The sequence below is a fragment of the Lissotriton vulgaris genome, chromosome 2_1 (genome assembly GCF_964263255.1).
Source record: "Lissotriton vulgaris chromosome 2_1, aLisVul1.2, whole genome shotgun sequence".
Taxonomy (NCBI): domain Eukaryota; kingdom Metazoa; phylum Chordata; class Amphibia; order Caudata; family Salamandridae; genus Lissotriton; species Lissotriton vulgaris.
In genome coordinates this window covers 1192032168-1192044461 of record NC_141687.1, presented here as the reverse complement: position 1 = coordinate 1192044461, position 12294 = coordinate 1192032168, and the positions used below count along the sequence as shown (strand labels likewise).

General features: G+C 42.2%; 1 protein-coding gene across 10 annotated transcripts in view; it reads right to left on the bottom strand.

The window, feature by feature from the left end:
* Positions 1-12294, bottom strand: part of APLP2 (amyloid beta precursor like protein 2) — a 640140-nt gene that overhangs the window by 383866 nt on the left and 243980 nt on the right. The gene's annotated exons all lie outside the window — the stretch shown is intronic.

Below are 12294 nucleotides of genomic sequence, written 5' to 3'. Positions count from 1 at the left end.
TTTTTCTTTTTCGAAACATGTTTACAAATAATCCCGACATTTTATTACTCGAGTTATTACTCGAGTTAAAAAATACCAAGGGTTGTAGCACTTATGTGATCAATATCTATAACAGACCACATCGATCATGTGAAGAATCAACAGTTGTAACCCACCTGAGTAATCTTGTGGCGGGATTTGATCAAAATGCACAAATGATTATAGGCGGTGATTTTAACAGAGGTTTTGAACCCATAATAGGTCTAGAAGACATCTATAAGGATGAGGACAGTGCCAACAATATCCCCTTAGTAGATACAAATTACAAAGCACCTTGCTCAGTGAGCGCCCTACAATTACTGAATTTGACATTAGAATCAGGCTTACGTGCATGTAATGGGCGGTTGCCATCAGACTGTCCCAGTAGACCAACGTTCACCAGAGGGGCACACTCCAGCCACTTAGATTATTTACTAGTCTCCCTGAACTTATGGCCTATGACCATCGACCTAATAGTGGATGATCGCACGGAAAGCGACCATTATCCTCTGATTTTATCTGTCCAAACCCAGATCTTTAAAACCCTTGACAAAAGTGCTAATAGCACAATGTCCTTGCCACAGGATCCCCTAGTGGCAAATAACCGCAGATCCCTGAAATGGCCAGTAGTATTAGACAACTCTAAAATCATTAGACAAATCTATAATGTATTTGTGAGTCATATGTCTTCTCTCTTAGGTAACTGTACTGTCATCCAAAATCCTAGTTTGATAGAATCCCACGAATATTTAATTAACCAACTTGGCGGGATCCTGACCAGGGCAATAAAAAGACCACATAACGCCCAAAAGAACAAACAAACCGGGATCACCTGGTATAACCAGGATTGCCGGAAAGCCAAGACAGACCTAATCATAGCGGTCAGGGGGGGTTCAATGGATATTGTGAGAACCAAGAGAGTTCAGTATAAAAGAATCTTATTAAAGGCCAAGAAAGAGTGGGACGAAAGGGTTTGGTCCGATTTATTGGACGCATGTAAGTGTAAAGATCAGACCACTTTTTGGAGCCTCATTGCTAGAGGCACCAGGGGGGTGACAGAATGTAAAGACAAATTTTTAGAGGAAAAAACATGGGTCGAGCACTTTACTATGTTATATTCTTGTACAAGTTCAGGTGAGAGTGGAGGTTGGGATAGTTTGCAGGCCCCTTTGGCAGCGTATGATGCACCCCTTGTTTTTTCCCTAACAGAAACTATCTCAGCAATTAAGGCAGTCAAGTCAGGGAAAGCACCAGGCCCTGACAGAATACCAGGTGATCTTTGGAAACATGAAAACTACATCTGGGCTCCTTACATCAATTTATTATCCAATGAAATTGCTCAAGGAGCTCCTATTCCGGAAACCTGGAAGGGGGCAGAGATTGTAGCTCTGTTCAAGAAGGGTGATAGGCCGGTAATGCAAGGGATTTGACCTATCAGCCTTATTGACGTGCTACAAAAAATTTTTGCACGACAGGTTCTTGGTCGGCTCACCTCTTGGATTGAAGAGCACTCTATTTACACAAAATATCAGGCAGGTTTTAGATGTAAGATAAGCACTGTAGACCAGGTTTTTAGATTTTTATGTTTAGTCTGGAAATATACCATTATAAGGAGTTCCCATATATACGTGGCCTTTGTTGATTAGAAGGCAGCTTTTGATATGGTTCCTAGGGCAGCCCTATGGAAGACATTAAACAAAATGGGTGTCCCTGGAAATATCCTTCAAATTTTAACCAGACTCCATGAGAACAATTACGCACGTGTTAGATGGGGACCGAATGGAGAAGTCACTGAGAAAATAAAAATAGCAAAAGGGGTAAGGCAAGGGTGCGTAATGGCACCTACCTTATTCTCTTTATACGTCAATGACATCCCTGACACTCTTTTAGGCTGCGAGCATGACTCTCCCAAATTGAGCGGGCAAGCCGTTCTGGCATTACTATTCGCAGACGACACAATTTTAATTTCTCAGACACCTAGGGGGCTCCAAAATCTTTTAAACACATTTAGTTTGTATTGCCATGACAAGGAATTAGAAATCAACCCCTCAAAAATAAAAGTTATGACAATCAACCCCCATAAAGGTTTTAATAAGGTTTTTAAGATAAACAATGAACCTATTGAAAAAGTCCCCAATTTTAAATACCTGGGTATTATTTTAGACAGTGATGTCACATGGAAAACACAATTGGAGAATTCAAAACTAAGGCTAACCCAAAACCAGGTACCGATCTTAAAGAAGCACAAGAATAGCCATTTCAAAGCGGTCTCACCAGCCATCGAATTATTCAAATATAAAGTACAATCTTCTTCACTTTATGGTGCGGACCTTTGGGCCTATGCTTTAAAGGATACCTTCCAAGTGAGGGAAAATTCCTTCATTAGGCAACTTCTAGGGATACCTGGGTCAACACCACTGACACCCGTATTATGGGACCTTAACTTTAGGTGTACTGATGATTATGCTTCTCTTCGCCCGCTACTCTATTGGGTTCGCTTATGGTCCACTGAAGAGCTGGCTGATTATAGAGAAGCATTGCAAGAGATATTGGCTATAAAGAATACCACGCGCTTGCCATGGCTAGAGTACGTCAAAAAATGGTTCGAAAAATTAGGGTTAAGTGACTTCTGGTTTGACCCTGATTCCCTTACAAATAGTTCAAAAAACATCTTGAAGCAAAGGTACTGGGACTATATCAGAGACTCAGTGCTTGCAAATCCCAGAACAGGAACTCTAACTTCGAATTTTTTTTAAATTAAAATGAATATGCAATTAGAGCCCCTCATGGATGAAATGTACCCTCCACTGGCTAAAAGCCTATACTTAAAGTTCCGGTATAGCATTTTGCTATTAAAAGATAGAACAACCAGCTGGAACTGTAATAAGGGGTTGACCGGGGCTGCTGGCTCTAATATATGCGAGTTCTGTGAAATGGGGATGAAAGAAGATGAGTCCCATGTTCTATTTATATGCCCAGCATACCTTAAAGCAAGGAAAAAATGGCTTAAGCCAATCTGTAACAGGTTAGGCCTTAGACAAATTAAGGTTGGACTTAGAATATTCAAAGGAGATACTGCACAACCAATCGTGTTTAGCCTAAGTCGTTTTCTCCTATGTGTAGCCTTGATTAGGAGAAAGAAAAATCAGAAAACCTAAATGTAATGGGCTATTTTACCATGTTATTGACTGTTTATTAGTTATAGTGCTGCCTGTTTTATTGTTATGATGTATACCACTTTTTAAACAAAAACAGATGTCTAATTTATTATTTTACTATTGTGTATATTTATTCAGTGTTCTCAATGGAAGAGGGACCGACCAGGATCTAGCCAACCCCAGTTTTGATGATTTATTGCGTACTTTGCACAAATAAGATGTGATGACATTTTTACCCACTGCTGCTATTTGTTATGTACTATAATGATGTGTTATGATTTTAATGTATGGTATCTTACAAGGTTTTTTAAACCGAATAAAGATTGAAATGAAATGAAACATGTTCCAATGTACATATTCTTAGCTCAAGCTTGACAGCATTAAGTTATCAACAGAAAAATAGCTTTAAGAAGTTACAGAGAGAAGGGCTTAGGCTTCGCATAACTGTTACTTTCTTGAAGTACACATTCTGATTGTGCAAACGTTACGTGCTTCCGCTGAAACACAGTTCTTGTTTTAGTATTGCACCTTTTGTCTTATGGCAAAGCTAATGCTCAATATAATGAAACTAAATGGATTAAAGTGCCAAGACAACGATGAAAGCTATAGGTTTGAATAGGATAGCGGCAGTAGGCATGGCTAGTTTAATTATATGTTAAAAACATTAAGAATGTTCGGGTGGAGTGTCATTACATTGTGTTAAAAGTTGGAAGAAAGGTATTTTGCTACATGGAATCTCACAGATCACAATAGCATGCAAAAACTTTGGTGTTAGTTACCCCTTATCAATAACTCTCTGGGCAGTAGATAAGTACCTTGTGTAGCCATTTAAGGAAGGGGTATATATTGCTTTGCAAATTGTAAATTTTAACATAATTCTAAATGTATGACTGTATACCAATAGTTACCTTGTGAGAAATCTTAAGAGGAATACAGAAGGCCTGAGATAGTTATGGTAACAAGGCCTGAGATATGAGATATGGTAATATGGCCTGAAATAGTTGTGGTAACAAGTCAATGATAAAGGGTTTAGTCCCAATTAGTTCAATGGAAACCGTTATATCAGAGTTATGTCAGAGGCTATGAACATAATCCTATGGTGAAAGGCTATTATAACTGCAGAAGATGTGACTTACTTATTGTAAACATCGTTTGTTACAGCCAACTGTGACTGCACTGTGTTAAAGCATGAAGACTGGCTTTGAATTACACCGATTCTTACAGATTACTGTGCAAGGCCAGGGATTGGGTGCTGGTTTCTCACTCTGGCATTTCCCTCTAACAAAACAAGCAAGATCTGCACTTTGATAATCATTAGCAATCCTCTTAGAACAGGTGGAGTATTGCTTTGCGAACTGAATGTATGCCGATGACAGCCTGCAGGAAAGCTTATGCAGAATTCAGCAGGCCTGTAGTGCTTGTGGTAACAAGCCAATTATAAATGCAATAGGCTTGATTATTTCATTAGAAAAATGCATGTCAGATGACAAGGGTCTGATCCGTTTACCATAAAGAGTTACATCAAATGCTGGAGTCCTGATGTAGGAAACATATTTATAAAAGCCAACAAGCCTTTACGAGTAAATTGGTATTACACTGTTTAGCAGGGTGTAGTTTGGTATTCTGTTACATGGAATCTCAAACTAGCTTAGTAAGGAAGGGTTTGCGTAGTAGTTCTCTGATAAGCCTTTGGTGTAAAAGATGTGAACTTTAATATTCCGCATTTGACCTTCTTAAAAGGAGTTGTATTTTTCTGCAAACTGTAATTTTCTATATGTTTGCAATTTTTCTGACAGTTTGCCTGATTGCTGCCTTGTGAGAAAGAAATACTAGTTAGTGTTGGCAGCCATCTTGGGACTCTGCTTCACACCGAGACCTAAAAAAAGGTAAATGAAAAAGGGGCCAGGGTAGGAATACCGTGACATCTAAGCCTTCGTCTTGGGGTCCTGGAGATACCCCCGGCAGGGCAAAAAAACGTTTACATTAAAAAAATATTTTGCTGCAAATTATTATTTTAAGTGCGATCTCCCACGCTTCTGTTAAGGGATCAGGTCCCGGAAGCAGTGGTGGGGCACAGCACACCCTTCCCTCCACATGGCTTTTAATTAACATAGGAGGGGGTTGTTCTTAGCCCCAGGGGACCACCACCTCCATAGAGCAGCCCATGCAAATAGGAGGAGAGAGGCAGCGCAGTCCCTCCTGGAGCCATAAATGACCCTAGGGACTGCCACCCCCTCAGTGTCCAGCTTCTGCTGTGGCCAGAAGGTGCCAATCCCCCTGGCCTTAGTGGTTTGCTTTTGCTTAGCGGGAGCCAACTGCTATGTTTTTGGAAAGGGTGTTCTTCTGAGCTGGCCACCTATGCAAGTCTTACAAAAAACACCCAGATAATCAAACTCAGAGACCCTCTCAAGGGCTTCCCCATCTAATAATATAGTTCATCTTGCGATCTCCAAACACCATATTCTTGGTTTTGTTACAATTGATTTCTAACATATAGTCCCTCCAATATAGGCAACACTCTCAAGCAATAAGGATAGGCCCCGGGGACTTTAAGACAATAACAGGGAGTTATCAACAAATAATAAACATGGTATCTTTGTACTTTTGATGTTGGCAGAATCGTTCTCACAGTGGCATACCTGCACGAGCCACGCACTCAAAACAAGCCTTGGCATAGACAATAAGTCTCGCCTTTGGGACCTTATAAGTGTTTAGTTATCCAGCACAATATCCTTGCTGCAACAACATCAAGTGTTGCATGGCTGAAAACTTATAAGATCTCAAAGGGGAGACCTATTGGCTATGCCAATGCTTGTTTTGAGTGCGTGGCTCGTGCAGGTATGCCACTGATGTAGAGATGCTGCGAGTGCTTTTACAGGAACCCCTGTGACATTGTGCCTCTTCAAAATGTATCTTGGGTCTGGTATAATACTCCTAGCCCCTATTCCCACACCAAATGCATCCTTAAATGTCCCATGTACAGCCGGGGTGACACTCCTATTACCCCTGCCCTCGAGTGACACTTTACCAGTCACTGGTGGTGGACGTGGTGGTGGGCAGGATGGTGGTGGACAGGATGGTGGTGGACAGGATGGTGGTGGACAGGATGGTGGTGGACATGATGGTGGAGGTGGACGTGGTGGTGGTGGAGGTGGTGGTGGACGTGGTGGTGGACGTGGTGGATGTGGTGGTGGCAGACGTGGTGGTGGCTGAAGTTGTGGTGGCTGACGTGGTGGTGGTGGATGTGGTGGTGGTGGATGTGGTGGTGGTGTTGGCGGACGTGGAGCATGTGGTGATGGTGGACGTGGTGATGGATGTGGTGGTGGATGTGGTGGTGGTGGACGTGGTGATGGTGGTGGACGTGGTGGGGGTGGTGGACGTGGTGATGGTGGTGGACGTGGTGATGGTGGTGGACGTGGTGATGGTGGTGGACGTGGTGGTGGTGGACATGGTGGTGGTGGATGTGGTGGTGGTGGATGACTATTGGGTAGGAGGGTGCTGGCAGAATGTGGAAGGAGAAGAGGATCTCGAAGGGGGCACATGGGAGAGCAGAGAGATCGGCCGAATATTAGAAACAAACAAGCGCTGAAGAAAAGAAAAGCGCACTGCTGCCATTGTTCACTATTCGGCTTAGCAAGTGCAGCTGTCGCGCTGGTTTAATAAACCTTAAAAAGCAGCAACGGAAGAGAGGCAGTGACGGGTGGAAGTGCTTCAGGAAGTAAACAAGCAGTCTTCACTGTTTTCACTTTTCAAGCACTCGCACTCGTGGCGGCATCCACCTTGCGGGAGCAAGCAGCAGCCATATGTTTGTAATTAACGTGGCTATGCTGCTGCTCACTCCCGCAAGGTGGATGCCGCCACAAGCACAAGTGCGAGTGCTTGAAAAGTGAAGACCGATGGCTAAAGGCCCTCCTAGAGCAGCGCTGCCCAGGCGAGATCTAAAAAGGTACCGTAAGCACTCATTGATGTATAAGAGGAAAAGCATAGGGGCCAGTACGCACCCTGGGGGGAATACCTCTCAGAATTGGTATTTCATATGTCAGTTCTCCTACAGGTCCCCACCTGACCCTGGCAAAATTGTGTATAGGGCCTGGATTAGTGTCAACAGCTCTCTTGGGACCCATTGTCAATGCAGGGTTTCTCATAATTTCGGCCTTGAAACAAGGTCAAACGCTGATCGAAAAACAATGAAGGCCACAAATAAACTCCCATTTTCCAGATCTACAGTCCTCCACTTGATGACTAAAAAGCGTATGATTTTGTCTGCTGTGCTAATTTTGTGCCTGAAACCAACCTGTAAATGGGATAGCGAATTATCTTTCACAATCCAATCCCATAACCTATTGAGTATCTGGGAACTAAACATTTTTTTGGATATTATGGATTAAACTTAAGGGTCTATAATTGTTCGGGACAGCTCCATCTCCATTTTTGTGGATCAGTACTATTATTGCACCTTTTTTACCACTCACCCACAGACAGACACACTCATACACCTTACTCAGAGACTCATGCACCGACTGAGCGACACACTCTGACACTCATGCACTCACTCAAAGATCCATTCAAGCACTCATTCACCCACTCACAGACCCACAGTGAAAGAAAGACACACTCACAGACCCATTTAGCGACACACCCACTCTTACACTCATGCACCCACTCACAGAGCCACTCAGACTCTCGCATGCTCTCATGCTCTCATATGCCACTCAGACACTCATGTTCCCACTCACAAATCCACTCGGAGAGACAACCACTCCCACCAACTCAAGAGACTCCTCCATCAATTTCCAGACCTTCAAAGGCACTCATGTACCCACTCAGACCCAGACACGCAGGCACTGACTCACAGACCCACTCAGACATTCATGCACCCACTCTCAGACCCACTCAGGCACTCCAACAACTACTTACACACCCAGTCGCACACTGGCAGACGCACTCACACCCATACAGCTGCTCACACGCCCACAAACCCTCTCATACACCCACTCACAAACCCACACACACTCACCTACCTATACAGCCAATCACACACCCACTCTCAAAGGTTAAAGAAATTTAAAAAATGTAAAACGTTGAAATTCATTAAAACAAGCATTTGCATTAATATTAGCAACGCCAATAGCTTATACTTTCAGAATGCGAGACCTATTGCATGTCAAATGCCCGTTTCTACGGATGTTAGCAGGCAGACAAAACAGTGATCTATCATGACTGTAGGCCAAAGTACTTTTCAAAGAAAAGAACATGTATTTATTTTACGCCTGTGTTACGGTGAACGCATACGATGGATTTCAGGTAACAGGTATTTTGTTCTTCGTATTAACAGTCTCCAGTTTTTTTGTTTTTTTTAATAACTAGAACTTCCACATGCTTGATGCCTTTTCTCTAAAGGTACGTCTGCTTTCCAAGTTCTTGCAGTTGACAAGTGCAGTTTTGGTTTGATCTGCTTTATTTGTAGAATCAGTGGCTTGAGAAATTGCATCTTCTGTTTTGCACAAGAAAGAGATTTAACCACGGAGGTATCTTACTGGTGCAGAAGCTCCATACTTCTATGATAACTAGAGTGCTCATAAGATTCCAAGACAACGTAGTGAATATTTTGTATTCTTTCGTGAAGGGCAGTGATTGTGCTCATTTCGGAGGGTGGGGGCAATGTGGCAAAAAACGTCTCAAAAGTGCCATACTCAACATGGAGCTAATGGGGGTGGGGTCCGATCCTTTGATGGGAGTTGGTGCAAGGGTCTCTTATATTCTTGAGTAGATTTGCGTGCCATGTATGAAGCTCAGGAGGAGACACAGTCAAAGAGCAGCCCACTGCATCTTGTAGTCTGCAGTCATTGGATGGAGCCACAGTGAGTTTAAAGCTTAATTGTGGGTGCCGACTTTGCTACAAAAGTAAATTAATGGAAAAAAATGTTGTTCACATCCTTTCATTTTCTATTTATTTACTTTTGATGCAATTGTGGCACCTGCGCTTTAGATGTTTACAGCTAAAGCGCAGGTGCCACAATTGTAACAGAGTAAAGAAATAGGAAAAAAGGCGTGCAGGCTCATTTGCTTTCTTCTACATATTAACTCTGAAGCCATTGTGGCACCTGCGCTATAGCTCAAGAAGTTTAAAGCTAAAGCGGAGTGTGCCGATATTGTAAGAAAAGTAAAGAAATGGGGGGGGGGGGCTACCAATACTGCAGCTGAGTTGTGCAGAGGTGGTTAAAAAAAAAAGTGTTGGGAGAGAGCACGTCCTGCCTGCAACAGCAGCCAGAAGTGAGTGATTTGAGAAAATAGTGCTCACGGGCAGTAATTAAAATATGTAGAGTAACAACACATGTAACAAGGCCTGTCCTCATGGGAGGTTACGATAGGAGACAAGGAATTACTAAGGAAGGACTAATAAGCCTATTGACGAATAAAAGCCACCATTTACAAAGTTCGCTAAAAGGAGCCAATTGAAACTATGGTCAGAGTTTCAAGTCCATACCAGAATACAGCATGTTTGGAAAAGACAGCGCAATCGCTGTCTAGGCGAGACTCAAAAATCCTAAGGATACAAGGACGTTCTAGTTAGGAAATATTTATTTTTTAAAGCAGTAATTCACTGGGGTAAAAAACAAAGGATACAGGAACGTTATAGTTAGGAAATAGTATTTAAAAAACGCAGAAATTCACTAAAAAAACAAAGGTTACACGGATATTATAGTTCAGCTGAGATTTCGCTCATACAAAACCAGTGAAATTCAGCAGTTATAGTTACCTGAGCCAACTATAACTTATGCCTGCAAAGCACTGCTTTTGACCTCACATATTACATCAGTCATGACATGGTCTGTGACATCACTGATGACATCACTGATTATATCATCCACAGAACCACTCACACACCCATAACATTTTATATATAAACCTTCTACGCTCACTCACACAACAACTTACAAATCCATTCAAAGACCTATACTACTGACACACACTCACTCCTACAGCCAATCACACAACCACACTCACCCATTTAGCCATTCACTCACCCATACAGTCACTCACATATCCATTTATACAACCACTCACTCACCCATACAGCTACTCACAAATCCATTGACTCATCCACAAAACCTGTTAAATACCCATTGACACATCCATATCAGTCATGCACCCGCTCACACATTGATATAGCCCCTCGCACAAATAGTTATTGTACAAAACCACCACTCACACACCCACCCACACATCCATGTACACACCATGTCACTCACCCACAGAGCCATTCACACAGCCACACAGTCACCCATGCAGCACCTCACAAACACACTAATCCACCCAGAGCCACCCACACAGCCACCACAGTCACTGATACAGCCATTCACATCCACACACACTCACCCACACAGCCATTCACACACCCAATACAGCCACTCAGACACCCATTCCCACATGGATACAGTCACTGTGCCACCCAGATGAAGTATATTAGAAACAGTACCACAAATTAGTACAAAAAGAAAAGTAATGTAACTTTTACAGTCGCTTAATACACACCTTTAACCTTTACGACACACCTACACTCATTGGAGGATATATCACTAAAAAAACAAAGGTTGCAAGGACGTTATAGTTAGGCTCAAATTTCACTCGTTCAAAACCATAGAAATTGAGCAGTTATTGGTACGTGAGCCAACTATAACTTACGGCCCGCACTGCACTAGGTCTCAATCACAGACCCATTGAGAGAGTCATGCAGGCACTCATATATTCATGCAGGTACTAACAAATCCTCTCACAGACCCACACTGGCACTCAGAGACTAACTCATGGATCCAAGCAGGTACTCACACACCCAGGCACAAACCTATGCAGGCATGCATATACCCACTTAGAGACCCATGAATCTACTTACCAACCCACTTACAGATTTTTACAGGCACTTGCACACCCACTCATTTATGCAGGCAGTTAGACTTCTTTAGACAGTCATACACCCACTTACACACCCACACAGGCAATCACAGGCACTCACAGACCCACACAGGCACTCATAGACCCACACACCCAGTCATACTGGATGTGTGCTTCTGGTTTGTGGATCTGTGGAGTTTAATACAAATTCAAAAATAAGGATTTAAAAAGAAAATAAGCCAGTGTTTGGGAAAAAGGGTGGGTCTAAAAAGACCCTTTGTGTGTATGGTGTGTAGATGATAACTACACATAAATCAGGATGCAATATTTTACATTATTACGGAACACCCTGTCGCCTTTCTCAGTGAAATACACTCAATCATTTCTACATATAACACCCATATCAAAATGTAAATTGTTGTGGTATATGGAGTCCATGATGTGGTCTCGGAGGAATTCAGAAATCGTTTTTTATTGACATGTTTCCTGAGTTTGTCTATCTGTGGACAGAATTAATTTGCTCACTTCCACCTTTGGTAAATGTTGGATAACATCAAGGCAGTGTGTGGGAAAAGTGCCATTAATTTACCAAAGATATTCTTCATTAGGATTTCCAGTCCAACCCCAGTGAGTGAGTAGATTGTAAATTTGAGAATCAGAGTGGTATGGAAATATTGCTCATGAGGGTTGTAATTTAGTACTTTTTACAGAGTATAAATGCCATGCTTTAGCATCAGATTTTAAACTGGGTTTATGCGATCCTGTGCGGATTTGCGGACCTGCCACAAAGTTATACGTTGGATCAAGCTGCGCACCACTGTGGACTGGCAAATACTCTTACAGCCACTACTTAATTGGGCTTCTCAACAGGAGTCTTACAAAGGGTCACAAAACAGTGACCATTCAGAAGGGCATTAGGAAAGTAAAATCTGAAAGAAAGGTTGTGATTTGCTTACATCAGTACCACTGAAAGCAGAGTGGGCAGGGTTGCCAATAATGGTTCCTATGTACTAGGAGTGGTAAACCGTTCTTGTACATCTACTTCAGATTTTCACTAAAAAGAGTTTAAGTGATACTGAGAAAAAAACTGGTGAACAGCAAACACATTTCACAGATATTTCAACTGGGTTGCGCTCTTAAAAAGAAAATATATATATATATATATATATATATATATATATAATGGGTGTGTATATAAGGTGCATATAAAATATATAGGTTATAC